At 39.4% G+C, this 12973-nt stretch overlaps 1 protein-coding gene across 1 annotated transcript in view; it reads left to right on the plus strand.

Moving 5' to 3' along the window:
- The first annotated feature begins 1226 nt into the window (after positions 1–1226).
- The window catches only part of LOC139737209 (copine-3-like), a 139223-nt gene continuing 127476 nt past the window's right edge, over positions 1227–12973 (plus strand). The window contains exon 1 of the mRNA XM_071647888.1: positions 1227–1368. The gene's annotated coding sequence lies outside the window, so the exon portion shown is untranslated. The remainder of the gene's footprint in view (positions 1369–12973) is intronic.

The raw sequence follows: 12973 nt of genomic DNA on the forward strand, positions 1-12973 counted from the left end.
TTGTTTTTTTTCAAATGAGAAACAATTTTATGTTGCAGGGACTGCAGAAGGTATTTCAATGTGGGGAGAATTGACTCGTTGAAAGAGTGGGTCATCTTGGACCTTGTAGGGCCCAGGGGCAATGCAGGTCCCCTGTGAAGGTACAGCACATAATATTTGTAAAAAAACAAAACAAAACAAAACAAAACAAAAACCGTAAAAAGCCAATGTCTTTGTATTCCTTTGGTACTTGTGCAGTTAAATAATTGAACATTTGATGTAGCTGAAATTGAAACCCATGTATTGTATTGTGTAACAAATCCTGAAGTTTTTGCTTGCTTGTATATTATTTTTCTCTATGCGTTGGCATAGTAGGTTGACATTGTCTTTTTATAATTTGACTTGCCTATTATATCATGTAATACTGAGTGAGAATTTACAATCACTTTGAGCACATACTTTGGCATTCTTTTCTGAAGCATAATTTGTAATATTTTTTGTTTTTAAAGAGGCTTGAAGTAAAATGTATGAAAGCCATAATTTTATTAATATTGATTGATATAAAACAGCTGCTCACTGGTACAGCAGAATCCCGCGACCTACTGACAGAGAAAATAAAGTTTAGTGGTCAACTTGCAGGTGCAGTTATCAAAAACAGTTACAAGGAAAAGTGGTGAAAAAAGCCTCATTGTTGTATATGTGATTTCATAGTAGACATATACTACGAAAGTTTATTTTTTCACAATTTTTGTTATTTACTGAACGGCACTGTACTGTTTTGACACTTTAGGGCTTTGAGGAAAACCAAAGCTATCCTGTAGCTGTGCTGTAGCAAAAATAGCTCTCATCACTCTTGTGTTTTTAACTGACTTCCTTTTTGTCTTCATGTTATAAACCATTAATCGCATGAAATCATCGGCGGCCTAATGAAGCGGGGATCAATTCGCTCGCATTGCGTTGCACTGTCCTGGGGAAAAAGTTTCTTGCCGCTGGTGCGCTGGCCTGGCTGGCTAGGGGCCCCGAGCCCCGGCCGGCCGGCCCCGCTATTCAAACATACAGTTCCCACATCACAGCCTCCGTGCCGTTTGTGCCCACGGAACCTTTGCGTACGTACCTGTACGTGTGCGAAAACAGCTTCAGGAGCAGGCAGAGCATGCAGCGCAGCGTAGCCGTCTGGTGAGCAAGCCAGCCTGTACGTCTCGTCCCACCCAGCCAGCAGCGCAGCAGTACGTGCTGCCTCAACCGTAATCGTTGACATCGCCCTATCAGTCGCAGGTCAGTCTGGAAAGCGGACGTCTCAAGAAACGCTCGTCAATCCAAACCCATGACGATATATACGGGACTGATGTCCAGTGGTTGACAATTTGATACAGTTACATCGAAGAACCGGTAAGTAAACTGCTCCGACGAAGTACGACAATTGCTTGTGTTATTGTTTATCAGCTTCGACTCGTTGCTCGTGTTTGGCTCATATCTGCCGGTTGTTGGTGAATACTCCGCGGGCTCGGCTCGGGGGAAGTGAGTGTTGCTGCCGGTCGTTTCTTCGCTTGCTTGCTAGCTATGTGTAACGTTAGACATTGCTGAATTTCAACAGTGTAGTTAATTAAAAGTCGTGCCACTACATTACAATACAGTACAGTCGTGTACCATGGGCCCTGGCGTGGTACACAAGTGTGGACTAAAATGAGAAACATTTCCATGTCATGTTGGCACTTAAAGGGGAAGGCTAGTATTAGTAGGCCTAACTGATCAGTGGGAATCAGTGGAAATGCTGGGAGATGATTGTTCCAATCCTTATGGGATTCATTCAAGAGTTCATTGTATATCTATTGTTGTGTGAAAACGATTTGCTTCAGAATGGTCTCATATTCAAGTAATGTGCAGTTTAATGCTTCCAGGTTAGCGTCCCTGGTCAGTGACGGAGCATTAATCTGCACATTACTTGAATATGAGACCGTTCTGAAGCAAATCATTTTCACACAACAATAAATATACAATGAACTCTTGAATGAATCTCATAAGGATTGGAACAATCATCTCCCAGCATTTCCACTGATTCCCATTGATCAGTTACTAGCCTTTCCCTTTAAGTCTTTTTGGACAGTGTTCTAGATAGAAGACCTGGTTCTAAACAGTATACTTGGGTGACCCGCACCTCGTCATAGTTAATGTTGGCGCATATTTGAATCACATTTCGCCACTGAAATTCTTTGAAATTCAACTCAAATACAGGAAAAATGCTTAAAATTCCAATGGAATCACAAGCTCACTGATCGATATCGAAAATTTGCATCTATCGTCGTCAAACGCGAACGATGCGAAAAAGTTGCGCTCTCAGGAAGGGGCCCGCAACTCGTCACCCGCGCTCCCATAGACAAAGCACGTAAAAGACGCGTGCAGGTGACCGTGATGCTCCCATAGACATACACGTAAAAGATGCGTGCGGGGACAGTGGTGATACTTATAACACGTAGGGTCCTATTCCAATTAAAATTTCAGATTTTCGCGAAAAACTGCTCGGTTTTCACCAAAATTTGCTTGGTTGTGGTAGCCCTGCCAAGTTTCAAGCGTACTGAACACAGTCCCGGGCATAAATTTTTGTTTAGTGCGCTTAAAACAATTTTAAGCGGGGTGACGGTATTCGGGCCCCTGACGAGGTGCGGGCACCTCACTATACAGTGTACATCGCTGTTGCACCACTAGGCGCCATAGGCCTAGGTTCTAAATAACTTGACTATGGAAATATGACACAAACATTCTGCTAATTAATGGGACTTTGAAAATGTACTGTATCCCGAATATGGACATTGAGTTACCTAAGTGATAAATTACTGCAATCTGGGGCTGCAAGCCTGCAACATCATAATTCCTAGCAGGTTCTAGATAACTTTTACAATTGTAGATGTGAATGACATAATAAATGATAGACTACAGTACCTGGTGGTACCGTACATTACAACTTGGGAGATTGTTTGTTAAATCAGTGATTTTTGTTGTCATCATGGCCCATAGACCAAATATGTTATATGAAAGGATTAGATGCCTTAGATGACTGAGCACTACTTTTGAAAGTGTGCAAGTAAATGTGAGATTTGGATGAGAGAAGGGGGGATGCTATTAATAGTATGCGTCAGAGGTGTGTACCAGTATGTCAAAATATCTGTGTTTAGTATGCTTTTCAGGGTTCGAAATTGGTGATGGTCCGCTGGCCATTGGCCACCCAAAATCATGTTGCTTTTGACTGTTTGATTAAAACTTCGATGGAAATGGTTAGCAATTGTTCACGGTGGCACATGTAGTTTCTTAGTACTGTACTTAACATCTGTACTAAATTAGTGATTGCTGGGATGCAATGTTTGCGTGGTTAATGGCCAGAAAACATCTGATCGAGTGAGTGGCATGTTCGTATCATAACTCAGATTGTAGATTTATCATGGAAAGCTTGCAGATGATAGGATGTCTTTGTGATACAACTGAACTTACTATGCATCAAATGTGATCAATTTTGGGGTTGTTGTTGTTGTTGTTTTTAATCACTGCTCCCAATAGTAAACAATGGCTCTAAAGTCTATATCATCACTTTGGAATTTTGCACACTGTAATCTTTGTATTTTCGTAGAACACTAGAAAGGACTAGCTTTCTTTCCCAGTTGTGGATAGAACAAGCAAAGTTGAATATGGTACATGGCAGATAGTTTTAAGATGTGCTATTGCAGTTTTAATAACAGTGTATATTAGTATTTAAGTACCACTACATCAGAAAACAATGAATTTTACTTGTTCTATCCACAGTTGGAAATGAGAAACGGCATGTACCGGTATTTGAATTCTCTTCATAATTTTTTGTGTGTGTGTGTGTGTAAAACACATTATACTGTAAAGGCCTTCCCAATATTCTGAGTAAATACACAGATTAAAGCAGAGATGGATCTCCTTTCTTCAGTAAAGATATTCAACAATTTCTAAATGTATTGTTAAGAGATTTGAATGCCACTGCCATGGCAAACCCACAGACCAAAGTCCCAACATCAAAGCTATTTAATGCCACTTCCTTGTCTAAAATATCTATGCCTATGATACTGTACTCTTGGGAGATTTCAATCTCTAACTGATCAGGCTCTTTGAAACATCTCAAAATGTTAATGTGAACTGGGCATTGCAATGTAGCGCTGTATACAATGGTTATCAAACCATATTTTCATGTTTTTGATTGACCCAAAATACATTTGAAAATTGAAAGATTATAAATAAAAGATGATGAAGAGCTTCAAAAATGAGGCAGGCATGCTGTGTTTGCTAAGAGTAAACGAAACTGCATAAAGGTGCAGCACGAGCAGAATTGCGCTTTGGAATGTCATCACATATTTGTAAGTTTGGTCTTTCTTTTGGCTTTTATAGCATCAAACCATAGCATCTATCTAGTCACACACACACAAAAAAATCAAGAACAGACCAATGCTCATTAGAGCAGACACCTGCGCTGACAAGCTGCACTAATTTAGCAGGAATAAAAAAATTATATTTTAATTGTGTAGTGCTGTAATGTATTGACACAAAAATTTTGAAGACTACTTAAAAGATGTAGTTTCTGTTGACCATGACACTGCAAACATGGAGAACTTTATGTAGACACTTCTGAACACAGCATGACTCTTCGCATCCTGCTCCCAATTTCAAATGTGGGACAGAATTGCTTTACCAGTTGACACCCCGGCAATGCTTGGCCTTTGAAACTTAATTCGTTAAACAAGGTAATGAATGATATTCACAATCCGCAGTGATATTCTGATAGCAGCATAATTAGTGCAGTAATTGAAATTACGAAATTACAGTTAAAAAATGAATGACTTGACTGATGCACATGGATCATTTTGAGGCCTATAATTTGAATCCTGTCTCTCAATTTTCTTCAATTTGATTGCTCTGTCTCACTTGCTTCATATTGTATTCCATCTTCTCTATAATACACTTTGCTCCCTTGTCATGTCCCTAGTTCTAGTCACAACTTGAGGAATAAAACCTAAATTTGTAGATTGAGTAAATGCCGAAATATTAGTATCTAGAACACATTGGTGAAGTTTGAGAAATCGGACGCTCCATTTGAAAAATTGTGATTTTTTTTTTTAATGTTTCAGTACTGCAGTCTCTGGATTACAGTAAGCAGGCTATGACAACAATTCATGATGCCACAGAAGGACAGAAATATATACTGTAAAAGTGGATATTTTCGCGCAACTAATTTTTCGCGATCGGCGGGGTAAGAAGAGTTTCGCGTGTTTTTAATTCCGCGGAATCAAGACATCAACTACTTGAACATATACATGGCGAGCAAAAATGTTTGCGTGCTTTTATTTTCGGCTTGCGCGAAATGCACGAAAAATTTCAACACCGCAAAAATTTCCACTTTTACAGTATTTAAAAAGTATTAATCAAAATTCCACAAAATTTTATATTTTGTGAGAAGTTCACATTCCTTACTTATTACTGACATACATGTATGTTGAGGGTAAAATCATTTCTCCTGCCTTCTATGAAGAGGCAAGTGCTCTTTCATTAAGCCAGAAAAATTTAAATATGTTGAATTTTCAAGTCATTCTCTTTGTTCAACTGTACATTGTCCATGTGTGACATGTAGTTAAGTCTTAAACAGCGATGGCTGTACTGAAACTTGAAAAATTCATTATAACTTTTGAACAAATTGTGCTGTTTTCCTCATTAACTTTACTGATGTATTCAGCACTCTTAAACATTCACTTTTGGGTTTCATTCCCCTGTAAGTTGATTCTAGACAGCAGGTCTATCCTATTGGACCTACATCCACTTTCATCCATCTGATGACGATGATAGCTCTCTTTATGTTGATGTTGCTTTTTGCAAGGTTGCCAGCATTTGATCATTAGTGCTCAGTGATGCACAGTTGATTATTTATTCATTTTTTTCTCACTTTTTTAAAAAATTTGCCATTACTTGTAGGCCATAAAGAGGTGGTCGTTCCATGGCAAAAAATGATGGGAAATAGACATGGAAGTGTGCATGGTTGGTGCTTCGGGTTGTAATGGTGAATAGTATACAAATAATGTGTTTATGAGTGCAATGGACAGAATATTTCATGAGGTGAATGATGAAATGATTCATTCAACGAGGCGCAGCCGAGTTGAATGGATCAACATTTCATCTTTCACCGAATGAAATATTCTGTCCATCGCACGAATGAAAAACATTTATTATTTGTTTTATAACGCCTAAGATAGATCCTTGTCATTTGATGTTTTATCAATTTAGAAACAAAGAGAGAATCTAAGATCGCGAGAGTGCGCGCTGAGTGCTTTACGCTAGCGTGCTGTCGCATGCACACACTGCAAACGCAACCGTTTTACGCGCGTGTGTGCCGGGCTCTCAGCGAGCGTGCAATGGACCAAATCGTATGGATCCAAAATTGCACGGTAAATGGACCCACAATTGCATCTTGGATGATGATGTCATAGTGAAATGGGCCGAATGATCAATGTCAAACAATCAATCAAATGACAAGGATCTCTCCAGGCGTTATATAATGTAAACTGACGCAGCTAACCAAGAACATGATCCTTGGAACATTTATAAGTACACAGAAAGCAATACAGACTTGACGTGCACCCTCCACTTTTTTGATTGCATGCCTTTTAAGATGTGTCAGTGTGTCGCCACCATCTACAACAATGACAGTCATCAAACCGTTGCATTCACCCAAGTCGATCAATTATGTATGGCTACACGTACATGCAGACAGAATGTACACGTACACATATCATTTAAAGGACAAGTCCACCTTCATGGACTTGTATGTATGTGGATCGAGTGAAGGCAACAAAAATTAGTAGAACACGTCAGTGAAAGTTTGGGGAAAATTGGACAATCCGTTCAAAAGTTATTAATTTTTTAAGTAACTGCGCGGTCACTGCTGGATGAGAAGACTATCACAGTGTATGATGTCACATGCGTACAACGATATAATGAAAATAAAGAGAGAATTTCACAAAACTTTACTTTTTGAATAAAGTGCACATTTTCTTCGACTTGTTACTTACGTATGTCAAGGGTAATATTATTCCCCCTGCTTTCTGAAAGAGAGAAGTCAAGTGTTTTTCTTTATGCGAGAAAAGCGGAAATGTGTTGAATTTTCTTTATTCTTTCTTTATATCGTTGTACGCATGTGACATCACAAGCTATAGTAGTCTTCTCATCCAGCTGCGACTGAGCCGAAACTTCAAAAATTCATAACTTTTGAATGGATTGTCCGATTTTCCTCAAACTTTCACTAATGTGTTTTACTAATAATGCTGCATTCACAAAACCCACATGTCTATGAAGGTGAACTTGTCCTTTACTGTTTAGGACCATACCTCATCAGTACACCACTTCAGGGTGGGGTCTTCAGGGTATGTGAGCTGTACCGGTAATCCCAAGATGAACCTTGGGATCTTCACTGGCCCTACCTCTCCTTTTGTTTGCTCACCCCTGCTTTAGTAGGATCAAAAGCTCAGACCCCTTTTGACTCTGTTTTACTCCATTGGCTTGCTACTGTTAGTAAAGCAGACTTTTTTTAGCTGCTCTTTTGCAACCAAAAATAAAATCATGTTCACATAGTTATATGACACTGCTCTGGTGCCTGTGGCTCCAGGCCAACTCTGCCTGTCTCCACAATCAGCAGTTGTTATGGTAGCCAGTAATCATTTAAAGATCTTTGAGCTCCTGTATTTTTTTTTTAACGATACCTTGTATTTACACAGACACACAAATATGAAATATCCTAGTCTTTCTAGTCTTCGCGTTGCGAAGCGAAGCAAAAGATTTCACGTGTAAATGAATGGGTATCGCAGCACCTTCGCTTCTCGAGAGATTTCATGTACAAATGAATGGGTATCGCGGCGCCTTAGATCACTGCACTTCGCGAGAACCACAAGGCACGCATACACTCAATGCGACACAGGTTACGAGAGAGACTCAGAGAGACTCTTATAAAGCCCTCATTCTATCTAAAAAGAAAAAATTGTATTACGTTACAACAGAGTAGGCGATATCGTAGATCTATAATTAGACAACAATAAGCAAGCTAGGGTTCTTCGACGTACCGTAGGCCTTTGGGGAGTTCATGCTTCGCCGTTTGAAAGTTGGTCTCGCAGTTCACTAACTCGAAAACCCACCCAAAAGATGTTGACAAACGAAACTGCAGTAGATAGTAGGCCTGCTTAACGTTAGCGCTAGTTAAGCCTAACGTTAGTTCTACCTGTCTAACAGTAGGCCCTATTTCCCGTAATCTCATTCCTAATAATTATTTTTTAGAGTGTCTAACGAGTTAGTTAGAGTCTAACTTGTTAACTGTTTACGTTAGAACACCGTACGAATCGCACAAATTTACAGTGGCACTCGATGCTTTAATTGCTAGAATTTTTCCAGTGCCTAATCTAACCTTATATGCTGTTACTGAATGCTACCCAAATTTACAATGTATACTTGCATTTTTAACAGGAAATGATAGTCCATATTCATGTACAGACAGCTAGGTAGAAAGACGACAGAAAACACAATCAACTGCAGCTCACAGTCACACCGTTGATCAGCTCGAGCACGCACATCACCGCACTGGCAACCGAACGTACTTGTTGACAGATCGGATAGGCGTATTGCATGTATGAAGCGCGTACTGAGTTTGCAGTTTGCGCATGTTTACCAGTACGTTGTACAGCAATGCACCGAGTACACTTAAGCGGCTGAGCGCGCAGTTGTCTCTTCATAGTACACGTACGCGCTGCCCTCCTGCTGAGATGCTTTCCCGAGCGTGAATGACTAGTCAATCTTCTGGAAAAGTAAAGCAAGATGCCCTTAACCCTAAAAAGACTGGGCTATTTTGGTAGCTCAAAAGACTGGGGGGGGGGGGGGGGGGGCCTAAAGGGCCCCCCCCTTAAGATCTCGGCCGTGGATCGCGCAATCGCCGCAGAAATTTGCAAGTGTGGTAAAGTGTGGCAAATTTGGTAGTGTGCGATGTAATCTACAAGATCGTATATCTAAATTTTCCAAAATAGTCTTCTTTTATTTTATTTTGATTAATTATGCTAATTTATGCGAGAAATCAGACTTTTTTATCTAAATCAGTAAATAAAGCTCCAAAAGTGCTCATTTTTGGTCTATATATTCTTTGTAGCATTCTTAGCAAATGTACTTGAAAAAAAATTCGGTATCAAAATTAATTTCTTATTCATTTTATTGTTTTATGAATTTCTTATGTATTTCTTTGTTTTTTCGACCTTTTGTTTTTGTTGTTTTTTTCAGCAAAATTTGTGGCAGACCCTTTTTGAAGCATAATACTACTAAAACAAATTGATTTTAGCCATTGAGAGTAAAAATAAGCATATTTATATGAACCATGTGATAAAACTCAATTTGTATTGACTTTGTACACAAAATCACATTTTTGAGCCATTTTCGGTCTCACGTGCATGTACAAAAAGTTATGTAACTTCAGAACCGTACCCCCGGGCGTCACAAATTTGGTGTCAAAATGTGCGGGAAACTCGAAAGAAAAAAGTCATAGAGCATCGCGGCGAGAGCATTGCGTGTTGCTGAGTAATCGCGCGAAATGTCGAGGGGGGGGGCCTTTTAGCCCCCCCCCCCCAGTCTTTTTAGGGTTAAAAAAGGGGTAAATTACAGAATACCAGCAGTCGAATACTCTTAAATTCATGGGGAGGGATATAAAACAAATATACCAGGCCAATTTTTCGAGGCACCGGTTGAAACTATGTGCCTTCGGTGACTTCAGTAGCACTATTTTCTTCGGGGCTGCGCCCCTCAGAAAATAGTGCTACTGAAGTCACCTCATGCACATAGTTTCAACCAGAGCCTCTCAGGCCTGGTATATTTGTATACAGGCAGTGACACAACGGGCTACTCCTGGGACAATTGCTCAGGTCTTCTATTCTTCGAGGACTTAGGATTAGGTTCAGGGTTGTGATAGGGTTTAAGGATTAGTTTGATGTGATGATTATGATTAGGGTTAGGGTTATGTGTGTGGGTAGAATTTTTGTTTGGCTTTCAGCAGGCAGATATTTCATGGTCCACAATTGTCGCAGTCCGCAGCATACAGCCTGTATGTCGTGGAACCACTACAGACAGACCTTCTCAGAGATGCACAATACAGTGCACTCTCGTTATAACGAACATTGTAATGTAACTCTTGTTACAACAAAGTAAAAACTCAGGTCTCAAAATCATCTTCTAGGTATAATTATATGCATACTTTATTCATAGGCTTTAGTGAAATTCTGATATCCATAACGAAGGAAATTGCCAGTCCAGAGGACTCTGTCATTATGGGAGTTGCCTGTACAACAGTGAAAGTTGTTCAGTAGTGAATAGACATTGCTTTGTGCTTAAACAAGCAAACAAACTGTACATTGCCTGGACTTTCTCTTCCAACTTCCTGGATCTCTCTATAGAATTTCTGATCACCAAATTCTGGATGGCGGTCTGAAGAAATTTTCTTTTGTATGCCAATATTTGTGTCTTTTCAGTCGCTAGTTTCACCATTGCATGTGATGTGATGCTTCAGAAAACCACAATGGAAGTTGACTTCCTCCCTCACATCCTTCATGGATCCACGCAAGAAGAGTCAATGGCATACTTACACCTTAAGTACTCTTTCATGTTGGCGGCTGATTATCCTTGCTCTTATAAATTTATACTCTCATTAAAGTGACAAGTGATGAAAAGAAAAGATTAGATTCTAGTTTTGATTTTTTATTTTTGTTGTGTTGCGGTATCCCTTCTCCCAGAGATAACCTTCAATATCTTCGGTATATTATACTCAGACTCATGATATGCCATGTGAACTTCACCCTGTTTGTGTGTATTCTCGAAATAATGAATGGGGCTTACCCATGTCTGCATACTATGAACTAAGTACTGTATTTTATGAGCCATACAAGGATGTTTATCTTCTTACTGTAGTAATGTCTAGTAAAACTTGTTTTCTTTTTCTTTGTTGAGGTGGTGGTACATGAGGAAATTATTAGACAAAAGTGAATTGGGACTTGTCATGACTTGATATGCAATTTATGATGGCTATGTTTAGGGTTCTGTGCAAGTTCTTGGGCACTGGCTTTTAGATGTGGATTTTTCTTTTAAAGTATGAAATCTGAAAGTTATGCTGCCATCTAGAGATGAACTTGCAAAGTAATTTTGTTAATTGCCTGAAAAAGAGAAGAAAAAGGAGGACAAGGAGAAGCAGAAGAAGAAGAAAAGAGAAGAAGAAGAAGAAGAAGAAAGGACTTGTTATAAAGAAGATCTAGAGACCATGACAAAATTACCTCATTATATCAGAGTTCTCGCTATATCAGCACACACCAACAAAGGGTAACAAAGAGCTGGGACCAGCAAAATAGCCTTATTTTGGGAGGGTTATGTTTTATTCGACCTCCTTGTAACAAGGTCCCAGCAGTAGATGCTTTATGAAATATAACATGCACTTCCGAGACATGTTCGAATATGAAATTTAGGGGAGATTCTTGTCTGGGTTATGGAAAGCTTGTTTTCAGGCCACAGGCACCATGCCTTTTCTATTTGGCATATTAAACGCATTGTGGTCAGCATTGATATTTGCGAAAACTTGTAGTGAACTTTCATTATTCCATTGCTGCGTACTTCCTTTCAATCCATTCATCATAGCCAACTTGAGCATGTGACAAATTGCACTTCAAGACCTTGAGGTGTTGATGATGGTGCCCTGACAGCCTTTCAGCTCAAATTGTGTCTATTTCTAGTCATACTTCTACAGTGACACAAACAAACAAACATCCCTACTGAAAACATGGCGAACATGAACTCTGTCACACACAATGTGAAGATTTTCAGTACTCCAGTTTTTCTAGCCCAGTAAATATTTTCAGACCAGTAAGACTACATAATGCAGAACAACATGCTATTGCCATGTAGACTGATATTTCTTTGTATCACTGAGGTGGGCAAGTCCTCCTGCTCTGAAGTTTTCTCTATATTTAAGGAGCCCTTCTTTACTTGGTATCCCATTTTAACCCATTGAAGACGAGTCCCAGAAATACTTGGGCAGGTGTGTATGGGAAGTGCATGTTACAGCAAAATCAGTCAGTCCTCAACGGGTTAAGCAAATAGAGAATGTGGCTTATTAACAGTGTGATTTTCAGTCTTGCTCCAGTATCTCTGAATGTGTAGGATACAATTGACTTTTGTGTTGACTTATAAGATTTAATAGGGTAACTGACTTAAAATGAATACAACATATTATAAAACAAACTGGTGTAACTGTAAAAGTTGACTGCTATAAAGAGGAGGAACTTCCCTGTTTGCTGACACATAAACTGAAGACGATGTGCATTCTATTATCTCTACGTACGTTAGAAGGAAGTTTGTGACCCACAGCTACTGAATCATAAATTACCGCATGTAAATATAGAAAATAAGCGTGGCAAATTCCTGTTTGAAATTCAGATCTTCAGTTACAGACATCAGGAACCATGGAACTTTTTGATTGTTTGTCTGTTTGTTTGTTTTGTTAGGTGTGGATATGGGGGGGGGGGGGGTTGGTGTACAGGTCTATGATTATACACCCCTGACCCTACCCCATTTTCCCCCATTTTCCTTCTTTTTTTTTACAATGACCCCAAAAAGTATATATTTTATATCGAAACATGCAGTCAAGTCACACAATTCAAGAATCTGTAGATGTGTCGAGTAGCACCTTGAATAGCAAGTTGCACCTTTTCTCTATTGCAAATCATTCTGAATCTTCCTAGTGTTCTTGAATATGAATCACTTTGTCCATGATTTGAACACCCCCCTCCCACCCCCAATACTGGCTGTGGCAAAATGATGAGTTGTAGTTGCACCTTTATGGGAAGATGTGTTGGCTGAGTGGTTTGTGTTAGACTTAATTTGATATTTTAGCTCCTTAGCTCAACTTCCAACAATCAAGACTCTGCATGAT

Source organism: Diadema antillarum, unplaced genomic scaffold (assembly GCF_040938485.1).
Source record: "Diadema antillarum isolate AM-2024a unplaced genomic scaffold, OU_Dant_1.0 scf00000028, whole genome shotgun sequence".
NCBI classification, from domain to species: Eukaryota; Metazoa; Echinodermata; class Echinoidea; order Diadematoida; family Diadematidae; genus Diadema; species Diadema antillarum.